An 18,286-nucleotide genomic window follows, 5' to 3' on the forward strand; every position below is an offset into this window, starting at 1 on the left:
AACTTTGCTCGGGAATGTACAGCAAAATGAAAACAAATATTGTTAACGCATTTGTCAATCACGTAAGCTGAAATCAAATTATGATTTCAGTTTGATGTTAATATCACAATTTAATTTCGATTTGTAGCCAATTTGATGTTGGACTTTGCTCGGGTAGGGTGCTCATTTCACCCCACTGGTTTTATTTCGGTTACAAAGCGAACATTTTTGACGTAGGATTACGTCTTTCGGCATCATATTGAGGGTGCAATTTCAAAAAACCAAAATCGACCACGTTACGAAAAGTGGTCAGGATTTGATCACTAATAACTCTGTCAATAGCGGATGGATATTAATTCCAAACAAACTAATCGATTGGAAATTTTTCTACGAATCCGCTAAAATGAACACTTTATCAATTTTCAAAAGATCACTATTGAAAATTGCACGAATGTGCAACTGTTGCTATAACAATGAAAACTATCACCGATTGACTGAGAAAAGCGCTTTCCCTAACACAGATTTAAAAATCGAATTCAATCGAATTCCGTAAATTTCGGTGCCCTGAGACCGTCACATGTAAGCGGCCCTTTTGACATAAGAATCAGTTGAAAGAAACGAGAAAATCAATTCAATCAAACGTTCTCTTCGTAGACTTGCTTATGTTTCGGTTTGAGAACACTCAATTTTACATAAAATGTTGGTTTACGTTCCAAGATTTACGTCCAATATGGATTACGTCTCGTGTAAAAGTAGTTATTTCTAAGTGTGTAGCTTAATAACACGAGCAGTTCTTTGCAAGACAAAAGCTATTGAACTTTTCGTCAGGGTTGCCAAAAGGAAATAAGTGTTTTTGTTAAAAAAAAATCTTTTCGTCTAAGTTTTTGTCCAGAAAATCTGTGCTGATATCTGTGTCGATAATTTATTAATTGAATCCTTGAGAAATGTTATTTGAAAAGTGATTGAGCAATTTTTCTGACAGAGGCAAAAAATAGATAAAAATATATGTATCATAAATTGGCAAAACAGAATACCTCTGACAGTTCTCATTCTTCTTTTTCATCCCGTTTTGTTATTAAACATCTCAAGTTTAATTTATTAAATGTTTGATCATATTTTAAAAAATCTGTGTAATCTGTTAAAATACTAGAAATCTGTAATCTGTGAATACAGAATCTTGGTTTTAAAAACTCTGAAAAATCTGTAAAAATACAGATTTATCTGTAGTTTTGGTAACCCTGCTTTCCATTCGACGTTTTGTTCATGATGCCTTCTGTTCCTTTTAAATTTAGTTCAACCTTTGGTGCATTGGATGTTTTTTTATATTTTTATTCATTAAATTTCATTTCGTTGGTTCATTAAATCTTTTGTCTTTCGACATAACATTGATCATCAAGGTGATTCAGAAAATTTGTCAAAAGCACGGACACAAACGTTTAGCCGACCCACCATAAAGAGTTATTACTGAGCCTTGCCCCCTTTTTTTCTTGAACCTGTAGCCACCCATGCTGTTGGAGACCTCTTCTTCGCTGGCTTAGCATACAACACATAACAGCCACTTTGAAACCCCTCCTCTAACATTCATTAATCCTCCCCAACGACGTCTCCAGCAACACGCCGCCGACTAGAAGACGTTAGAATTTCATCGTGATGTTGCATTCGATGTAAATTACCACGTTCATACACGCCTAATAGCTGGATGATTCCTACAGCAAAAGCAAGCAGTACACTAGGGTAGGTACTAAATAATTAAGGCAGTCAAGTGAGCACGGCATCGGCGCGCGCGCAAGCACTCAAAGTACACATTAATGCAAATAAAGAAATACTCATTTTCTATATTAAAAAAAAAAACCGTACAATGCAACGGGAAATTTTCGTTGCATTGCAGCGCCGTTCTCGGCCGTTCCGAGGTAAACAGCTTTTAATGGATGCATTTATATGGTAAAGGCACTAGATGGGTACCTTCTTGGCTTATGGGAACACAACTCGGGCTGCTCGGGCCAAGAAGTGCAATCACTTTGAATGCAACCGAACCCCCCGAACTGCGGGGAGAAAGTCAGGTGTGGGGAGTTGGAGTTGAGGTCGTCCCTCGAAAGAAAGGAAAAAAGAAGAAGAGAAAAACTAAAGTAGAGCAACATGGTTTGTTTTGCATCATCATCATCGTGCAGTGCGTGTGTAGTACCTACTAGGCTAGTAGTAGGACGACGGTGTCGGTGGCATCGACACGGTCCAAAATAGAACCGACCTAGTCGTGAATCATCCCGGTTTAACTCGGAAAGAAAAGAAAGAGGAAAATGACAAAAAGAAGAAGCGTACAAAAAGGTGAGCGTTAAGAGCTTTTCTGTTATTTTCACGGCACACGGACTCACAAAGCCGACTGTCTTCGTGCATCGCGGTGTGGAAGGTATGAAGCCGAATGTGCACAGCACACGTTCGATGTAATCATCTGTCCGATTGCAAACATGTGTACATGTATTGACGCAACGACTGCTACCCCATATTGTGTGTACCAGTTGTTGTTGTTGTTTTTGCTGTTTCTAGTGTTGATGGTGATGGTGGCGCAGCTAATCCGCGTACGTGCATATCGTTGTTTTATCGATAAGGAGCTACCGCCATGTATGGTAGCAGAACGTGGAGTGATTCCCTGTGGAGATACCGTCATGCACAAAGCAATAATTGTTCGCAAGGTCGAAAACAAATCATAGCTCCGTTTGCATCAGTTAGATTTCTTTAGACAAATCCAGCAAATTGGAATCATTCCGAAAATCCAACCCATTTCAGCAGCGGCATTCCGAACGACTAACTGCACACAACGAGCGAAGCAATCAGTGCAGAAATTGGCAATCATAAATTCGCTGTTGTCGGAAGCTGAAAGTCTAATGGTCCTGGACATGATCGCAATAAAACAAACCCACGAATTGCATTATTTACCAATCAAACGCAACTGGCTGCTGCTCGAGTTGAATGAAAGTTTTAAGCTCATTTCAAGGCCAATTTGGTAACACAAAAACACAAATCATCATCCGTAGACGTCGATTTGCGATTGACCTGCTGCTGCTGCTGCTGCTGGTGGTGTACTTGATCGTGAAATATTTCAACAACGATCGCAGGCCGCATACTCAGGTGCGCTTTCATCACTGCCTGTGGCGGCCTCTCAAACTATCTACTAAACATAGTTAGCGAAGCGGCGGGGACAGAGAAAGAGAGAGGGGCAAAAAAAACCGCGATCCAACTAATGCAATTATAATTGACCATAAAAATTTAATCTACCATTAGGCGCGACGCTTGTACAGTTTTCCGATTTTTGTTTTTGCCTTCAAGTCCCAGCCCGGGGAGGTTTTATGACGATGTAAGCAATTTCAACTTTTATTGTTTATCGACCTTCAGGATTGGTTAATGGAATCCGTTTGAAGTTGTCAGAACCAGGAAGTTGCTACTAGCTGCCACGATCAAATCGAAACGAGTTCCACAATTGCAAACCGATGACACGTTGTTGTGGTTGGTGTCGTTAGCTAACAAGTGAAAGGATGATGGGACCATTTCGAAACATGGGCGAAAGCGCGAGCGCACTCCTCGTCGTCGTCGTCGTCGTCGCAAACCGGGTTAGAAAGTACAACCTGGCTATATTGCTTTGGTTGGTTGACTATATCCACCTGTGATTTGTTCCACTACCTCGCGGTGCAAGTGGCGTGGAAGCGCATTTATGAGGTAATATCGATAATTTACGTCATCCGGTTTGCACTGTTGTCGTCGTCGGTGTGGTTGCGCAGTTGTTTAGACCCGTTGGTTGGCCTAAAAAATATAGCAATATAAAAACCTAGAAGAATAGCAATAGCCATTAGCATTTCTTTATTGGAAAATTTTGATGGTTTTATTGGCACATTTTCAAATTTTGAATTGCCCACTTTTTAATTTTATAGTGCTTATTTTGGGTTTGAATTGCCACTTTTATGTTTTCAATTTGATATTCTTCAATTATTTATGGTACAATCAAGATTTGTTGTTTCTCAAACATATGTTTTCTATTGCTACTTTTGAATTTTCTATTGCAACTTTTCAATAATTGATTGCTCCGGAACAAGCAGATTCAGGGTGTCTACTCAATCCAAGGAATCAAATTCCCTGAGTTTTCCAGGTTTTTCCAGGTCGGATGTAAAAAAATTCCAGGTGCATACAAATTATACACATTATTATTTTATCTATTGATCCATCTGGAATCCCTTTTATGTACTTATTGATTTATGTTATTTTCGATTGTTCAAACTTGGGCATTGGGCAGCACTTATAAGTCGGCACAGCAAAAACAGTTATTGAATATTACAGCAGAACAGATGCACATAGGTTGTTTAATATTAATTTGTACAATTTATGTTTAGTAAATGCACCAATAGTGGAGGTACTTTAGCGCAATGTGTTCCTATGGTGGCTTATAGAGTCTCCCTAAGCCGCTATAGAAGTACATTGTACTAACGTAATGTACTTCTATAGCGGCTTAGGGAGACTCTATAAGCCATCATAGGAACACATTGCACTAAAGTACCTCCACTATTGGTGCATTTATTCTACACATAATTTGCGAAAAGAAATTATATCCAACGGTGTAATATTATATTTGGTTTTTGCAATCACATTAGTTATTCATACAGTAGCATGCATAACGTTAATAATTATTAAATTCTTTTTTGGTATTTGTGTAGTATTTTTTTAATTCAAGAATATAAATACAAGTAAGAAACCTATCTATACTATTTCGATAAAACGATATATCAAAATTTGATAACAATATGCTTTCAAAAACAGCATATCATTTTGATAATATGTTTGAGTTCAACTCTGTTTGGAAGATCAAGACAGAATAAATCATGGTTTCACATGTCTAAAATCTCTTAAGGTCCGTTTAGACTATCTGATTTCTTGGTCTGACTTTGACCGCCGCTATAATGAAAAATCTGCTCGAATTTACTTTCGACACACTTTGTCGAACCCCCCTGTTTGCTGGTGTTCACACTGCTTGCACATGTCGAAAGAACTGCCAATTTAGATTTCAAAACAAAACTGTATCAGGAATCAAAAGTAAATACTTCCATCGTGAATTACTGGAAAATTGCTCTAGTTTTGGCAGACGTATTTGCTTTTATTATTTTAAATAAAATGAGGAAGAGAAGGTGAACTTTGTGGAGTAGGAAATGGTTGCTCAGGAGGAAAACAGAAATCTGGCTTATCTTGTCCTTCAAGAGCTGCGATATGAAGATGAAAATGGATTTCAAAACTTCGCCAGGATGTCGATACCAACTTTAGACAAGCTAGTGGGAAAAGTTCTCACTAGATATACAAGATTCCTTGAGTTCTGAAAATTTCTGTTAACAATTCAATTCTGGAAGGTCTTCAAACCTTCTGACGTCCCTGAAGTTTTGTTTCTGTTCTCCGGTAAAATTTCTTTAAAGATCAACAATCTTTCCTTACAATCTGCTAATTTCTCGGTAGTTCTACAGATTTCTTTGAAGTTCTATGTGTTCTTCAGAAGTTCTGCAAATTTTCCTAAAAATCTACAAAGTTCCTGAATCCCTGAAGATTTAAGATCCTTGAAGATCAACAATAATCTCTGATGTTCACAAAATTTCTAATAATCTACAAACTTCTTGACAGTTCTGTAATTTTCTCTGCAGATTTTCATGATTCAATGAATATCTGCAAATATCTCTGAACATCTGTACAATTTTCTAAAGAATTAAAAGAAATTTTTGAAGTTTTAGGAAGTATTCTGAAGTTTTTTTTTATTTTTTCTGAAGCTGTGCAAATATCTCTAAAGATCAGCGAACTTACCTGAAGTTCTGTAAATGTCTTGCAAAATCCAAGAACCGCAGTAAAATTCAGAAAATTTATTTTAACATCTGCTAATTTTTCAGTAGATTAACGATCTATCCTCTGAACTTTTCTGAAGATCCTAAAATTTATTTCAAATTCTGTAAAGTTTTCTGAAGTACTGTATTTCTGCTCTAAAGATCTACGAACTGCCCTGAAGCACAATAAATTTCACAGTAGATCTCCGAACTTTTCTAAAGGTCTTTAAATTTTTTTGTGGATTCTTGATCTAAAGATCGGCCAACTTTCCCGAAGATCTGTGAGTTTTGCTGAAGTTTTGCAAATTTTTCTAAAAACGTACGAACTTTCTGACGTTCTACAGACTTCTCTTAAGGTCTACGGACTTATTTTAAGGTCTACGGACTTCTCTGAAGTTCTTTAGATCTACACAGCTAAAAAAAAGTAGTGTAAATTTCCGTTACTATGATGCACATAAATGGAGCGTCATATATCATACAAGTTTAGATTATAGATCGTGTAAATTTATGAGACATGTCATGTAAAATCCCATATATTGTATGCAACTGTCCACTTTTATTTGCAACATTTCTTGCAAGTTGCTAGTTTACGTGAAAAGGAAGTTTACATGTATGAATGTTTGCATGCATGGATGTTTACATCGCCAGTCAAATTCAGAATTTTTTGGTGTGTATCTATTTCCGACTTCCATGGAGTTCTGCAAAATATTGTACTTTTGTACTTCGCTGCGATTTGTTTTTGGAATTGAGGTGCTTTTCTGACATTTAACAAATTTTTCTGAAGATCTCACATTTGTGTGAAAATGTGAAACTTTCTGTCAAATTCCTGCAAATATCTTTAAAGTTCTGTAAAGTTGTTTTTAAGCTCCGTAGCTCTTTTCCCAAGATCTACAAATAAAAACTTGAGGCTCAATAAATTTCTCAGTAGATCTGAAAACTTCTCTGATGTTTTGTAAATTCCTCTCGGGTGACCCTGAAGATTTGAAAATTTCGTTGAAGATTACCTCAAGTTGTCAAAATTTATCTGAAAATATTTGAGCTTCTTTGAAGTTTTAAATGTCTCTCTCAAGATCTAAAAATTTTCCTGAAATCGTGTAAATATTTTTTTTACCGCCAAACTTCCCTGAAGTTCTGCAATTTTTACTGAAGAGCCATTAACATTTCTGAGATTCTTGTGATTTTTTCAGAAATCCTGTAATTTTTTTTCAAAGTTCTGTAACTTTGTTCTGAAGATCTATGAACTTTTCTGATGTTGAATAATGTTTCGAGGATCTCCAAACTTCTGTCAAATACTTTATATTTCACTGTAGATTCTTGGACTTGCCTGTAGTTATGCAAATTTCCCTGAAGATTTGCAAAATTTCGCTTATAGTTTTACAAATTGATTTGAAATTATTTTTGCTTGCTTGAAGTTTTGAAAATTTCTTTGAACATTTATCTGAAGATCTACGACCTCTCTTGTGATGTTGTTTTTATGAATTTCTGTTAAGTACTTTTAATTTGTTTGTAGTTCTGTTCTCAAGATCTACGAACTACCCTGAAGCTCAACAAATTTACCTCTGACTCTGACCCTCTCTGAAGCTCAAAAAAAAAATCTATGTAGGTTCTCAGACCTGCTGTCTGGCATGCTTATTCTTATACAATACATGCTTCGTATGCTTCCTTTTGCCAGTCTCTCTTTTTCGACTGTTTCCTTTTTACGACGATTTTGATCCTCCACATACAAATCAGCGAAGAGCGAGCGTGACAAAACTCTCTGAATGAACTTGTCTTGTTCGCACACGTTGTCTTAGATGTCAGATGCTTGTCAAATCCAGTGTCCTTAAGAAACGTTTCGAGAAACTGAACGAAAAACTTCTATTGAATTACGAATGAAGTGATAATTGGGAAATTTCCTGAGTGGAACCAAAATTCCCTGAATATTCCAGGTTTTTCCAGAAAAAATAAAATTCCCTGTAAATTCCCGGTTTTCCAGGTTTTTCCAGGTAGTAGACACCCTGAGATTTATTAGTGATTTCTCATTAAACTATGGGAGTTTTCCCTTCTGTTAGTGAGCGCTTATGGACCATTCATAAAAGGAGTAGCATATTTTTCACAAATTTGGGACATATTTCGGTGAGTATGGGTCTCCATTAGACCATAGCTTTTCATAAATGTGCCAAACCCACCATGCGATAATTCAATTCACATTAGAATTAAAAAATAAGATCAACAAGCGTCATGATGAGCGACCAGCACCACGTTGGCCACACCCGGACATGTTCCGGGTATCCCCGGAGAAGTGGTAAATTCTTTTTGAATCAAAATCCACGAAGCAATACATCAATTCACATGAGAATTCAAAGCCATATTCATTGGCGGTCAAACTGACTATCGTAAGAACTGTATTGGCCACATCTGGACATGTTCCAGATACCCTAGGGGAAGTTGACAATATCTGTCTTGAGACAAATCTCATGATGCGATGTGTTGTCTAGCATTTCTAACATATTTTTTTTCTAATGGGACTGACTTGCGTTTACTTTTCGCTGTGGGACAATTTGACTTGGTATTGTTTTTCATTTTTCTTGAACAAACCATATTTTTTCAAAAGCACATCTCAAAAAACATAGAAAGATAAACTGAATAATGATGCTAACTCAAAATTGATAGAAATGCAGATGGGACTGACTTGCGATTACCGGCATAATTTAGTAAAAATAATGATTGCAATATCACGTTATTTTCCAGGTACTTAGAATCAATTTGAATCACTTTTTTTCAAACTCGAGTCCACTATGATTGTAAAGTGCCAGAATATACAAAGTACCAGAGTCATGCACTTTTTAACCCTCCGTTACTCGCGCTGTTGTACTTTGTACAACACACACGAGTTTTCCATTGCCATTTTGTTGCTAAGTTACCAATCGATCTGAAACCAACGAGTTTTCCTCAAAAAACTTGTTTTGATCTAAACAAGCTAAACTTTGATTACAGTAAACACCTAAAAATGCGGATAATAGGGAAAATGTAAATGGAAACCGCGAAAACTGTGACCATACTACGTGGGATTTGACTTAATTTAATACAACATGGAATATATCAAGATTCTGACAAGATAGAAAGTTACTGTCTTTCACAAAGTTGTTCAGGAGATCAGAGCCTATTGCTTGGTGCTCAATAGTTCAGAATTTACTCACTACGCGACGCTAGTATACACGTGAAATTCTCATATAAAATATCTCGAGTTCCCAACCAGATAGAAAGGTACTGTTTTCGGCATAGTTGTTCAGGATGTCAAGGCTTTTTCGCAGGTGGACAGTAGTTCAGAGTTTTCTCACTTTGCGGCGCTACTATAGATGTGAAACTCTTGCATATAAAATATCTCTAGATCCTGACCAGATAGAAAGTAAATGTATTCGGCAAAGTTTTTCAGGAAGTCAAGATCTTTTTGTTGGGTGACAATAGTTAAAAAATTTCTCACTATGCGGTGCTAGTATATACGTTCCTTTCTCCCATATTCAATAGCTCGAGATCTTGATCAGCTAGAAAGTTGCTGTCTTCGGCAAAGTTGTTTAGGAGGTCAAGACTGTTTAGCTGGTAAACAGTATTTAATAATATTCTCACCACGTGGCGTTAGTATACATGTACACTTCTCGCATATGCTATATCTCCAGATCCTGATCAGTTAGAAAGTTGTTCAGGAGATCAAGGTGTTGTGGCTGGTGGACAGTAGTTCAGAATTTTCTCACTTCATGATGCTAGTATACATGTGAAATTCTCGCATATAAAATATCTCACGTTCTTGACCAGATAGAAAGTTACTGTCTTGAACAAAGTTGTTCAGGAGTTTAAAGCCTAGAGTTTATGAGAAAATTCTAAACTATTGTTCACCAGCCAAAAGACTTGGACCTCCTGAATAACTTTGTTGCAGACAGTAACTTTCTATCTGATTAAGATCTCGAGATATAGCATATGCGAGAAGTGTACATCTACACCACGTGGTGAGAAAGTTCTTAACTACTGTTTACCAGCCAAAAATGCTTTGACCTCCTGAACAACTTTGTCGAAGACAGTAACTTTCTATCTGGTCAGGATCTTGAACTATTGTATATGCGAGAATTGCATGTGTATACTAGCACCGAGTAGGGAGAAAATTCTGAACAACTGTCCACCAACGAAAAGATCTTGACTTCCTGAAAAACTTTGCCAAAGATATTTATTCTTTATCTCGTCAGGATCTAGTGATGTATCACATGCGAGAACTTAACATGTACACGAGCACTAGCGAAGACAGTGAGCAGATTTTGAACAACTGTTAATCAGCAAAAAGGCTATGATATCTTGAACAGCTTTGCCTAAGACAGTATTTTTCTATCTGGTCAGGATCTCGAAATATTTTATATGAGAATTTCACGTTTATACTAGCGCCGTGTAGTGAGAAAATTCTGAACTACTGTCCACCAGCCAAAACTACTTTGACACTATGAACAAGTTCTCCGAAGACAGTAACTTCTATCTACTCAGGATCTCGAGCTATTGTATATGCGAAAATTGCATGTATATACTAGCGCCACGTAGTGACAATTTTCTGAACTACTCCACCAACGAAAAGATCTGGACTTCCTGAAAAACTTTGCCGAAGACAGTAACTTTTTATATGGTAAGGATCTAGAAATACTTTATATATGCTAGAATTTTACATGTATACTAGTGCCGCGAAGTGAGAAAACGCTGAACTACTTTCCACCAACGAAAAGGCCTTGACCTTCTGAACAACTTTGTCGACGACAGTAATTTTCTATCTGGTCATGATCTCGAGATACATCACATGCGATAATTTCACATGTATTCTAGCGCTACGTAGTGAGAAAATTCTGAGCTACTCTCCACCAGCGAAAAGATTATGATCTCTAGAACAACTTTGCGCAAGACAATAATTTTCTATCTGGTCAGGATCTCGAGATTTTCCAATTAAGTCAAATCCCACGTAGTACGGACACCGTTTACGCGGTTTAAATTCACATTTTCTCTATTATCCGCATTTTTGTGGGTTAACTGTGATAAAATTTTAGCTTGTTTAGTTAAAAACAAGTTTTTTTAATGAATACCCGTTGGTTTCATATCGATTGGTAGCTCGGCTGCAAAATGGCAATGGAAAACTCACACTGTTGTACAAAGTACAACGCGCGAGTACTCGTGTTATAAAAGTTAGCGCGAGTAACGGAGGGTTAAGGTCGCATGACCGAACGCTATCGGGCCAAATGGGTCATTTTACCAAATTTTAGAATGAGAGATTATGTTTAGAAATTGTTTTAAAAATCTTGAACATGATACGGAGCAAGAATGTTTTTTTTTATATTTTATCTACCTTAAAAACAAATTAAAACTTAAAAATAATTTTAATTTCTATGATTCTGAGTCTTTAGAATCAGTGTTTAGAGTCTTAGAATATGTCATTTTTTGCCATTAGAGCTTTGTGACTTATGAAAATCTATCCTATAGGGGAAATGTCGGCTTCGGCAATACCTTAACCTATTATCGTCAGGGGGTAAACAAAGTCCTAGAGCACTCAAATTTGGCCAATAGATTCTCTGAAACACAATGTATCCACATGCCAAAATTGAGCTCTCAAGGACTTTGTTTACCCCCTGATGATAATAGAATAAGGTATTTCCGAAGTCGTCATTTGCCCTATTAAGAATAAAAATAAACAGGATTGGATTTTTTCCAACAATAAAAACTGAGAAAAAAAAAGTCAAAATGTGGGATTTTGAAAATTTTTCTAGATCCCTGATTTCGAAATTTTTCCAAGATTCCAGATTTGGAAAAATACAGTCGCTGGAAAATTGTGTGGTCTTGGAAAAATGTTCAGGGTTCTAATAAGATTTTTTTAATAGAATTTTGAAAATTCAACTGACGAACTCTTAGAAGAATTACAAGGGAATTGTGCGGAGAACTTTGAGGAGAATTCCTAGTTGATTCTGAAGAAAATTGTATGCGGATTGTGAGGAGAATTGCAAATGAATTTTAAGGAGAATTTAAAAAGAAATATAAACAGAATTTAAAGGGTTTCAAAACAACTTTAAGCAAGATCCAAAATCGTGTAAATAAAGAAAAATGCTGAAAATTTTAAATTAAATTCTTATGAAAGTTTCACGAAATCAGCACAGAACTCCAAGATATTCTGATTAGAATTCCAAAGGATTTCTGAGGAGAGTTTTACGGAAGGTCAAATAATTTCAATGGTTTAAGATAATTAAGAGCCGAATAAACCATTTTTTGAGCTGAAGAAACATATGTTTGCTTGATTAAGCTCAAGCTGTTAATCAGCTTTTAATTTTTGTTGGAATATCTTAAGCTCTATTGACTTTTCCCGCTTCTTCCGTCAAATTCCCGGTTCTCCCGGCTTCTTTTCAAATTCCACACAGTGGGGCTGTTCTGAAAAAAAGATGGTCAGAACCCTTTTCTCACCTTTGTTGACGTTTATTACACATCCAAATTCTTTCTGAGTTTTCCACATAATGGGTTTGTGTTTCCGGCAAAGTTGTAAGACATTGCATTTTGACAAATTTTTCTGAAGCCACCAAGTTTCTATATCTCAACCCTAAAGAGATATAATTGGTTTTCTCGCAGGACTATCTCAAAACTGTTGTTTGTTTAAGTTATTTAATGTTTTATTCATATTTATTCATATGCTACCCGTGAGTACCCAATTTCAATATTTCGCATGCTTATTAGACTGATGCAAAATTCGAAATTTCCACTCCACAGTGCTCGAACGGTTCCAAATTGGACCCTGATTAGCCTCCCAAAATTTGAACTCATTTTGTGAGAAACTGACGTGGCAAAACCATTTGAAGTTTATATAGGAATTACTATGGAGAAACCATAATTTCGGTTCATATCGATCTCAAAATTCACCAGTTCACTCTACTTTAGAAAATGTTAGCTGAGATTGTTGAAAATTTTCTCAGCTACAACTTTGTTGAAGCTCAGTTTTCATTTGATCGTTAGAAAAAAAAGTTATTACTGATTCAAGTCACTGATGTCTTATGATAATGCTCAATCAACTGTTCAGCAGGCAACATTGGTGTTTATGGCGCGTAGAATAGAGTACAAAAATCATGGCTACTATGTCACACTGCAGAATACAGTGTTGCCCACAATACAGTTGCTTAATCTTGCCATAAGATTATCAATCTCTTAAACAATTAATAACTATTTAATTTGACGTTTAGCTGAAAAACAATTTTTTGCAAAGTTGTAGCTGATAAAAATTCCCATAAGAATAGCAATAGAATTTGTAACCAGTACAATATGTAAAAGGCTAAAAGACAATGAACAAAAAGTTTTGATTTCCCATAGTAATTTCCATATAAACTTCAAATGGTTTGTGAAAAGTCAGTTTCTTATCAGATGAGTTTAAACTTTCGGAGGCTAATCAGGACCCGATTTGAAACTATTTGAACACTGTGGAGCGAAAATTTCAAATTTTGCATCAGTCTAATGCTTATGCTTCAAACTATGACAACTTTAATTACTTTGATTGTTGATTCACAAACATAAACATTTTTGAAAAATTTAGTGTTTAAAATTCGTCTATTTTTGCTGCAAATTTACTGTATATCACATCGCACAGTGGTACGGTGGTACGGTGATGATCGCATGGAATTACTCCAAAACCGTTAATTTTAGGTATGTCTTCGGAAATGTTTCTAGACTTGCAAACGCTATCTTTTGACGGAACCCTTTAGTTGATTGACCCCCCTAAAAATTATGTTTTTGAACATTGGAGATAGAGGGTCTTCGGCAAAGTTGCCACATTTCATTACTTCAGTATGATGGCTACCAAGCCTTTATGAACTTTTCCTTATAAGAGATTTGAATAGTTTTTTCTCCTTTACTTTACTTAAATCTTTGGTTAGGTAGGTTCCGATTCTACACGTTGTAGTTTCATTTTTATATCTGTGATCTTGCCATTTTTACCTAGGGTTACTTAAAAATTAAAAAAAAAAATTAAAAAACTGTTGAAAATTTTAAGCTAAGTTTATGTTTATTTCAAAGCTTACCAAAAATGCTTACATTCTGACAAAAAATCGTTTCCTGCACAAATTACAAAGAATGTTTTTTTTTTTAAGTTGATGTTCTGCGATTTTTGCCAATTTTATAGTTAATAATTCTCGCATGAAATCATTTAAATGTCTCTCCATAATTCACTTTAAAATATCCATCCATCTTTTATGAACTTGGAATGGAAATCCCCAGTTTGATTTAAAATTCGTACTCGCCACCAAATGACATGACCAATTAAATCATAAGATATGGGAAATAATATCCTTTCCCATCAATATAAAAACATTAGAAATCCGTTTAAAACGAATGAAGTAATTACAGAAATGGTGCAAAACATGATTTTGGTTTGGTGCTCGTGGAAATAAAAGCTTTTTAGAATTATCCTGGAATATTTCATAACTGCCTTGGCATTCTGCACAGAATTATCTTTAAATCAGATAATTTCCCAAGGGTTTTTAGAATAGTTTAGAAATTCTCTTCAGAATTCTTTTGGAATCCTCGAATATGATTCCATTGGATTTCTTTTCAGAACGCCCTTGGAACACCCATCAGGTTTCTCATAGACTTTCTCTTCGATTTCAAACCGATTTTTTAAAGTATCAAAGTAACAATCCTTCCAATCTCCACCAGTTGCAGGGACGTGGCCAGCACGATCATCTCTGATAATTGAAGATAAACCCGTAAATTTTTGAGTAACTAGAATTTTCAGGAAGATCCTCAGTATCATGAACATTGAAAATTCCAGAAACTTTCGGAACCTGCGGAACCTTCGAAGCTAACTAAACTTGAAGATCAGCCATCAGGGTACTTTTGGAACACTCTGAAGCATTTTGGAAATTATTGTAGTTTTTCTGTCTCAAATTCGTGGAGTCCTGGCAGTTTCAGACTTTGTGGGTATGATAGGCAGAGTGTAGTATGGAATACTAATAATTATTTCAAACTCAACTCTGTCTGCCACAGTGGGGTTTTTGAAGCTCAGGTGCAAGATTATCTGGATATTTTACACACTACAAATAGCCCCAAGACCTAGTCTCCAATCGTGATTGATTTCAAGCCTTCTATAGTTCCTCTGTAAATTTTGATCTGACCATGTTGCAAGAAATCCGTGGAATACCAGATCACCATCGGTCGATGGTTGTTCCCTCAATTTTTGCAATCAAGTACCACCATGTAAGTAACGAAAAAAGATTTTTCACAGATGGGTCAACCATAAATGCTTCCACTGGATTTGGTGTATTTAATCAATTTTCATAGCGCCTCTTATAAACTGCAGAAACCATGCTCAGTACACGTTGCGGAACTCGCAGCTATATTTTACGCAGTAGAGCGAATTGCCTCACTACCTTCTGACCATCATTTCATTTTTACGGATAGTCTTAGCTCATTGGAGGCTATTCGTTCAATGAGGCCGATGAAGCACTCCTCGTATTTCCTGCCTGAAATACGATATAAACTGAATGCTTTATCTAGCTCCTTCTATACTATCACCTTAGCTTGGGTCCCATCTCATTGCTCAATTCCGGGTAATGAGAAAGCGGACTCGTTGGCTAAGGTGGGCGCTATGGAAGGCGATATTTTTGAGCGACAAATCGCTTTCAACGAATTTTTCTCCATTGCTCGTCAGCAAGTCCTCATCAGTTGGCAACAAAAATGGAATGATGGTTACATTCTATTCTCCCACAGGTGTCGAACAAATCATGGTTCAAAGGGTTGGACATGAGCCGCGACTTTATACGCGTTATTTCAAGGCTTATGTCCAATCACTGCTCATTAGACTCGCACTTCTATCGAATTGGGCTCTCAGGCAGCAATTTATGTGCGTGTGGCAGTGGTTATCACGATATCGAGCATGTTGTTTGGTCGTGTACCTTACACCGTGTTGCCAGATCTGAGTTATCCACATCCCTCAGAGCCCGAGGAAAACAACCCGCGATACCCGTTAGAGATGTCTTGGCGAGCCGAGATCTCGACTATTTGAATTTAATTTATGTGTTATTGAAACGGATAGATCTGAGGATTTAGTAGTTAGTGTCATCTTGTGTTCTCCCATGTTTGTCTTTTTCCTCAGAGTGTCGCTTAGTTCGAGATCAAGAGCACATTGTGTTCACATCCCCTACCCTGCCATTCATTTGTTAAAATTTGTTACCCCTAACCTCGAGATAGCCGCGAGTAATCGGTCCCCGCTTTACTAACGTTAGTTTTAAGTAATTTTGTAATCTAATCAAGGAATATTGGCTCCGCAAAGCTACAGAAAAAGAGCCTGGAAAAATAAACGCATTATAAAAAAAATAGCCCCAAGTATGGCGAATATTTTTAAGCTCCTCGGGTTTCTACATATCTGAAGATCCGGTAAGTATGAGGAATCTTCGAAAAGTAAGATGGATGAATTATCCATTCACCTTTCACTATTCATAGAACCTAAAATCCTAGAAATTTATCATGCAACAGATTTTCTTTCTTAAAATAACTGAGTAAGTTGTTCAACAACTTTGAAAACGTTATTTAGGGTCAGTTTTACATTCAAATCAGTTTCAAAAGGCATCGGGTCTTCTAGTTTCACTGATGTTTATCCATTGGAACCAATATTGTTTTGTTTGTTTACGTTTTGAGAGTTGTTGAACAGGTAGATTGAGGTTAGGGCGACGCCACTGTTTGATAGGTATAAGAACTTCTAAATATTTTTTTTTACTTGATCTGTTTTCCGTCGATCTTGTTTTCCGTGCTGAGCACCAATGCTACCGACGCCAGGGAGGCAGCTCCCACACCTGGACCCTACCTATCGACCCATCAACTCATGAACCGGGGACCAACGGCTTTACTTCCCTTCCGGAGGAAGGCGTGATCAGAGATGTTATGCCTCAGAAAATTCCGACGGCGCCAACTGGGATTGAACCCAGGCCTGCTGGGGTGAGAGGTAATCACACTTACTACTACACCACCGGCGCCACTAACTTCTAAATATTATTATTATTCACAAAATCAACCAGAAACTTGCTGTACGACAAATATTTAATAACTGGTTCAACCACTTGAACAGCGACGAAGTGAGGGTTTTCTGCGCTCTTGGCAATCCATGAAAATTACGCCCCTTTCCTAATTTATTAAATATAGCGCCCGATTTCTCAACGAAGGGGGCTATTTTTAGAATTCTTAATATTTCTTTACGTCTGAGATTTGTAATGTTAGCTTGGTTCGGGATATCATTTTTTCATTAGTTGTCCTTAGAATTCCTTTGAACCAAATGTTGATACCCATTGAATTGTTACCATTCACTTAGATTTCCTGTCAGAATGTTTTGCGAGAATTTTTTGGAAATACTCATCAAACTTTCCATCAAACCATGATATTTTCAAAACACTCGCTGAAATTTTCCTCAAAATTTCAATATGAACTTTTCTTTAAAATTCAGTTGAAATTTTTCGGGAAATTCTACTTTGCTCGAAAATTGGTGTTCTAGTTAAAATCCATTTGGAATTATTTTCTGATCCAGATTCTATCATGTAGGAATTTCCATGAAATTGTAGTAATCATAATCATTACCAGTGTTGGGAAAATATCAAAAAATCAAATCTCACCAACGCCCAAGATCACGCTTGATTTTCATAGACAAAAATCAACAAGCAAACAACTGCGGTTGATTTTGTAAGCTGCGATATCGCAGCTCGGAATATCAAGCTAGCAAAACTCACCAGCTGCAAATCTCAACAAACTGTGGTGAGATTGAGTTTCATGATTTTTGTTTTACACCCGAATGCAACCGAAACTTCCATAACGGCTGGCAGCAGTCTCTTCGTGTCTGCCCTCGGTGAAGAGTAAAAAGAGATAGCAAACTATACTTTCTCTTTCTAAGAAAACGATGTGCAACGGAATCATTTTTGTATCGAGTCAACTCTCGGCTTGATTTTTGCACGTTGTGAATATTCTCGCAATATCAAAGGAGCTTGTAAAATCAATATCAAGTATGATATTTTGTTCCAATATCACGCGTGATATTGCGAGCGCATGAGAGTGGAAAAATATCAATTGATATCTGATTTTGCCAACACTGTTCATTACTATTTCTATGGTATCATCCTGCAAAAACTGCTTTGATCGCCACGATGGATTTTTGATATTTGGTTTATTGGTAGTAGTTTAAAAAAAATCTGGATACTCTACAAAGATTCAGTTTGTAGTAAGTTTTCTGGCTGAATGTCGTGAGTTTGTAAGCATTCCTGACATTGCTTTATAGCGTCATAAAATTGCGGTGTTGCTAGTTTAAATATTAGGTGGACAAACAGGCGAACTAAGAGGTGGACGCCTAAGCCTTTTCACAGTTATATTGCTGTAAAGCAACTGTAAACTCTAGAGGAAATTTATATCTGTAACTGTAACCAGCAGTGATGGCATAATAATTAGTAAATTTATATTTT

The 18,286-nt window shown here is 36.6% G+C and overlaps 1 protein-coding gene across 6 annotated transcripts in view; it reads right to left on the minus strand.

Moving 5' to 3' along the window:
* Positions 1-18,286, minus strand: part of Mical (Molecule interacting with CasL) — a 203,680-nt gene that overhangs the window by 61,372 nt on the left and 124,022 nt on the right. The window lies entirely within an intron of this gene.

This window comes from Ochlerotatus camptorhynchus, unplaced genomic scaffold (assembly GCF_037179485.1).
Source record: "Ochlerotatus camptorhynchus isolate MF236.1 unplaced genomic scaffold, CSIRO-AGI_Acam_v1.1 ptg000248l, whole genome shotgun sequence".
NCBI lineage: Eukaryota > Metazoa > Arthropoda > Insecta > Diptera > Culicidae > Ochlerotatus > Ochlerotatus camptorhynchus.